Source organism: Salvelinus sp. IW2-2015, linkage group LG30 (assembly GCF_002910315.2).
Source record: "Salvelinus sp. IW2-2015 linkage group LG30, ASM291031v2, whole genome shotgun sequence".
Lineage (NCBI taxonomy): Eukaryota > Metazoa > Chordata > Actinopteri > Salmoniformes > Salmonidae > Salvelinus > Salvelinus sp. IW2-2015.
In genome coordinates, this window is record NC_036869.1 from 480,372 (window position 1) to 486,716 (window position 6,345).

At 41.7% G+C, this 6,345-nt stretch overlaps 1 pseudogene; it reads right to left on the reverse strand.

Moving 5' to 3' along the window:
* LOC111955236 (neutral cholesterol ester hydrolase 1-like) overlaps positions 1-1,071 on the reverse strand; it is a 4,329-nt pseudogene extending 3,258 nt beyond the window's left edge.
* Between the last annotated feature and the right edge of the window lie 5,274 nt (positions 1,072-6,345).

The window sequence follows — 6,345 nt, forward strand, 5'->3', positions numbered from 1 at the left end:
CTGGAGAAAGCACAGTAAAGCATTGTTTTACATCTATCACCAAATCAGTTCACATGTTCTACTTGTTCAGACTAACTAGCTAGCTTTACAACGCGTCACATGTTAGCTGCATTTTAAACTATCTAGCTAGTATAGCCTCCAAGTCTGTGTCTCCAACCAACAGGCCTAAACCTGCTGCACCTGACTGCGATACTGTCCCACCCTGATCTGTTTCACCTGTCTTTGTGATTGTCTCCACCCCCCTCCAGGTGTCTCCCATCTTCCCCATTACCCCCTGTGTATTTATACCTGTGTTCTCTATTTGTCTGTTGCCAGTTCTTCTTGTTTGTCAAGTCAACCAGCGGTTTTGTGTCAGTGCCTGCTTTTTCACAGTCTCTCTTTTCTTGTCCTCCTGGTTTTGACCCATGCCTGTCCTGACCCTGTGCCTGACCACTTTGGCTGCCTGCCGTCCTGTACCTTTGACCCACCTCTGGATTACCGACCCATGCCTGCCTTCCTTGCATCTGGGTCTTACCTTGGTTCCTGATAGATACATAGGTCGAGTAATAGAGAAAGCATTGCATTGCCTACTAACGTTACTCGTTAACATAAATAACTGTCAAGCTAACGCAATGTAAAGTATGATTGGGTTTATAGCTATTCTTCTTGTTTCTTACCACTTGCAGCATAGCACGGAATAAGGCGTCCAGCAGCATCAGTTTCAAAGGCTCCTCGATGGCAGCAGGTAACGGTGTATAGATGTAATAAGGAACACCCAACGTTAATATCAATGTTACTACAACAGAAGACAACTTCATCTTTATAACACCAGTATTGCTAGCTATCTCCCCAACGTGAGACGTAGTTGGCTTTATATTAAAGATTCGGACTTTGCTCGTTAATACCTCTTAAACGGAACATGTAAGAATGATATAAATTACATATTCTGAACCAGTTTATGATCGAGAACAAATTACTCCCCTTGTTTTTGCAATTCGGTGTCGTATTTTCTTAGTTAAAAGCGTTGCTCCCCTCCGTTTAGGGGTAACGTCTTAAAACTGCAACGCCTACTTTTGTATGGTAATGAAACATGTCAATAGTTTCTCAACCACATGACATCGCTATCAAATCAATTTGACATTGTTCAGAGACAGCTTCTCTCGAATCCACCGCAATTTGTTTCGCTTTTTTTTTTACTCCAATTCATTTTGATTAACTTTACAGATAAATGCTTCCAAAAAACGTAAATACTTCTACCCCATAGGACTTAGATTGGTTTTATTCATCTATGGCAATTACTTTAGTATTTTTTTTTATTTGGCTGTTTTCAATTATTATTTTTTCTTAATGTATAAAAAAATACTTTATATAACTTCAGTAGCTTCCACCCCAAATCACTTGCATGAATTCAACCAACTTTGATTTATTCAGGGACCTCATCAATAAAATATAAGGCAATTCCTTTTGTATTTTTGGACTTTCTATGAATTTAAAATCATTATGGGAAAAAAGACTTGATTAAAACGTAAATAGCTTCCACCSCTAAGGACTTTCATAAATAAGAACAACTGTTAGATGTTCGGGGAAATCCCGCTATGCCTTCTGACGAACCATGAAACAGGCAAAGCATTGAATCTTACGTATATGAATTTTCACAAAGTCTGCTGCCTCAGTTTGTATGATGGCAATTTGCATATACTCCAGAATGTTATGAAGAGTGATMAGATGAATTGTAATTAATTGCAATGKCCCTCTTTGCCATGCAAATGAACTGAATCCCCCCAAAACATTTCCACTACATTTCAGCCCTGCCACAAAAGGACCAGCAGACATYATGTCAGTGATTCTCTCATTAACACAGGTGTGAGTGTTGACGAGGACAAGGCTGGAGATCACTCTGTCATGCTGATTGAGTTCGAATAACAGACTGGAAGCTTCAAAAGGAGGGTGGTGCTTGGAATCATTGTTTTTCCTCTGTCAACCATGGTAACCTGCAAGGAAACACGTGCCGTCATCATTGCTTTGCACAAAAAGGGCTTCACAAGCAAGGATATTGCTGCCAGTAAGCCTAAATCAACCATTTATCGGATCATCAAGAACTTCAAGGAGAGCGGTTCTATTGTTGTGAAGAAGGCTTCAGGGCGCCCAAGAATGTCCAGCAAGACCCAGGACCGTCTCCTAAAGTTTATTCAGCTGTGGAATCGGGGCACCACCAGTACAGAGCTTGCTCAGGAATGGCAGCAGGCAGGTGTGAGTGCATCTGCACGCACAGTGAGGCGAAGACTTTTGGAGGATGTCCTGTTGTCCTTTTCTTATTGGTGTCCTTTAGTAGTGGTTTCTTTGCAGCAATTCAACCATGTAGGCCTGATTTCACGATGTCTCCTCTGAACAGTTGATGTTGAGATGTGTCTGTTACTTGAAGTCTGTGAAGCATTTATTTGGGCTGCAATCTGAGGTGCAGTTAACTCTAATGAACTTATCCTCTGCAGCAGAGGTAACTCTGGGTCTTCCTTTCCTGTGGCGATCCTCATGAGAGCCAGTTTCATCATAGCGCTTGATGGTTTTTGTGGCTGTATTTAAAGAAACCTTTTTTGAAATTTTCCAGATTGACTGACCTTCATGTCTTAAAGTAATGATGGACTGTCATTTCTCTTTGCTTATTTGAGCTGTTCTTGCCGTAATATGGACTTGGTCTTTTACTATCTTCTACTATCTTCTGTATACCAACCCTACCTTTTCACAACACAACTGATTGGCTCAAATGCATTAAGAAGGAAAGAAATTCCACAAATGAACTTTTAACAAGGTACACCTGTTAATTTACATTTATTCCAGGTGACTACCTCATGAAGCTGGTTGAGAGAATGCCAAGAGTGTGCAAAGCTGTCATCAAGGCAAAGGTTTAACACTTTTTGGGTTACTACTTGATTCCATATGTGTTATTTCATAGTTTTGATGTCTTCACTATTATTCTACAATGTAGAAAATAGTAACAATAAAGACAACCCCTTGAATGAGTAGGTGTGTACAAACTTTTGACTGGTACTGTAATCCTGGCAAAGTCCTAATCATAAAGCTAAGAATATTGCACTCCAAGGTCCCTTACCTACCCCAGTGTGTGGTAGCCTACAGCGAATGGAATTATGGGAAACTATGTTTTTCGGTCGGGACGGCAGTTAACTAGTATGACCAGTAGGTGGCGCTATTGGTCTCAGAATTAAAACGTGGCGTGGTCTGTACTGGCACCGTTAGGTTTAGGACAGCAGGGGTCGTCAGTGGCCAGAAGAACATTCATCCACTGAATCACAAGACAGCTACAGCTAGGGGTTTTCCTGACCCTGAGTCCTGAGTCCTGAGTCCTGACCAACTTTAAAAAAGCCTCTATCTCCAGGCCATCAGACTGTTGAAAAGCTATCACTAGCCGGTACCCTGGCCTGCACCTTAGACACACTCTCTAGCCGGCTACCTGCCCAGTACTCTGCCCTGCACCTTGAGACTAATGCCACATGTGTATAGATAGTCATTGAACGCTGGCCCCCTCATATTCTGTTAATATACTGTTGTTTACTCACTGTGTATGTATCTACTGTAATATACCTAGCCTAATATACCTCCTACTGTACATACCATTGTCTTTCCAAATGATATACTGTCTATACACACCACATATTTATATTCTGAATTCTGACACATGCTCACTGTAATATATCTATTCTGGGTTGCTGATTGGACCCATTCTGTCGTTTCTTGATTTCTTGTATCGACTTATGTATTATTTGTGTATTTGTATTGTATTGTGAGATATTCTACTGCACTGTTGGAGCTAGAAACATAAGGATTTCACTGCACCTGCTATAACACCTGCAAATCTGTGTATGCGACCAATATACTTTGATTTGGTTCGATCAGAACTATACCCTCCCTAATGGTATTTTAATGGTCTCTCTCCCTCAATTCTATCCCTCCCTCCATTCTCTCTCTCTCTATGTCTCTTTCGCTGTCTCTCTCTCTCTTCCCACGCTGTATGTCGTCCCTTGGAGACCCTCCTGGAAACGTAAACAAACAACAGAATAGAATTTTAGATCTGAACTCTCCCCCTCATTTTCCAAAACACAACTGTGTGTGCGTGTGTGTGTGTGTGCGTGTATGTGTGTAGACCAGCAACACTAGACCGTGTCAGATTATGGAAGATGGGTGTGTTTTCTTTCTCTCCCAGAAGTGTGAACTTGCTCACTCCCCCTCGTGTGTGTTTATGTATGTGTCTCTTCCTCAACCACTGGAAACTAGCTTCTCTCTGTGTGTGTGTGTGTGTGTGTGTGTGTGTGTGTGTGTGTGTGTGTGTCTTGTTCCCAACCCGGAGGCTAGCTTCCCTGTCTTCTGTGGCGGACCAAAGGGTTGAGTTGTGAGCCAGAGGCTGACTGGAATGGAAACGCATTTCTGTCTCATGCATTTATTCCTGCTAGAATACTGTAACCAGCACCTCAGTGTGTGTGTGTGACAGAGAGAAATGCTAAAATGGAAAAATTTGTATTTTACTCATATTAACTTATTTACTATAACTCCTGTCAGTCAGTCTGCCCCCAATGCCTCACACCCACCCACCCACATCCACCCAATACCAAGAGACGACAGTACAAGAACAAGAGAGGAAGGAGGGAATGAAAGAGGGGGAGGAGGGGAAAATGAGGAGAGGGAAGAAAGTGGATTAGCTAAATTTGTCCAGGGGAGAAAATGTGTGTGTCTCGAGTCTCGGCGGCCATCTGGAAGACATGGGTGACAATCACCATCTACACACACACACACACACACACACACATACACACATACACACACACACTGATTACTACAGTATAACTCTGTAATGATCGTGTAATAATGTGCTTGGGGGAGAAAGAGAAAGCCACGCTCATCCACACACCTTTTTGCAAATCTGAGTCAACATTCAAACATGGAAAAGAAATGTACTCAAACTCCCAAACAGTGTAGTGATAATGTAAGGCTTCCATTATATTTCTTCCACATTTACAGACTTTCAANACGCATTTCTGTCTCATGCATTTATTCCTGCTAGAATACTGTAACCAGCACCTCAGTGTGTGTGTGTGACAGAGAGAAATGCTAAAATGGAAAAATTTGTATTTTACTCATATTAACTTATTTACTATAACTCCTGTCAGTCAGTCTGCCCCCAATGCCTCACACCCACCCACCCACATCCACCCAATACCAAGAGACGACAGTACAAGAACAAGAGAGGAAGGAGGGAATGAAAGAGGGGGAGGAGGGGAAAATGAGGAGAGGGAAGAAAGTGGATTAGCTAAATTTGTCCAGGGGAGAAAATGTGTGTGTCTCGAGTCTCGGCGGCCATCTGGAAGACATGGGTGACAATCACCATCTACACACACACACACACACACACACACATACACACATACACACACACACTGATTACTACAGTATAACTCTGTAATGATCGTGTAATAATGTGCTTGGGGGAGAAAGAGAAAGCCACGCTCATCCACACACCTTTTTGCAAATCTGAGTCAACATTCAAACATGGAAAAGAAATGTACTCAAACTCCCAAACAGTGTAGTGATAATGTAAGGCTTCCATTATATTTCTTCCACATTTACAGACTTTCAAACATCAAAGGGTTAGGGCCAGAGGGAAAGGGTAGGGAGGAAATAGGGCAGGCTACTAGGATACTAGGATAGAAATCAGGCTGGAAGAGAGAGGTTTGGGTTAGCCGTCAACGGTCAGAGGTCAGAGAGCTGCTTTCTGTGAGTCAGAATCTTAGCCCTGAACTTTGAAACACAAAGAGGGCTCTCTTCTTCTACTGTTCTATTGGTGGTCACACAAACACTCACACACACTCACACACACATCTTCTTCTGTCTGTTTTGACTTCTCACTTCTTCTCACCATAGCTAACGCCCAATTTTTCTCCCATGAGCCTCTTTGCTCATTGATGTGATCCTGATGTTCTGTCCCCCCCATAGCTGCGGRAAGTATTTTGGGGGTGGGGGTGCTGCGATTGATTTAAAAACATTTTTGCCCGTACTGAATCGGTCTGCTAATACTAATAAAGGAATAGTAAAGGCCCAGTGCACTACTTTTGTGGATAAAAAAACAAACATGTATTTGACTGTTTACCATCATTTGTAATTTCAGTCTGATAATTATCTGTACAAAACAGTTMATCTGATAATGCTTAATATACAGTACCAGTCAAAAGTTTGGACACACCCAATCATTCAAGGGTTTTTCTTTATTTTTTACTATTTTCTACATTGTAGAATAATAGCGAAGACATCAAAACTATGAAATAACACATACTGAATCATGTAGTAACCAAAAAAGTGTTA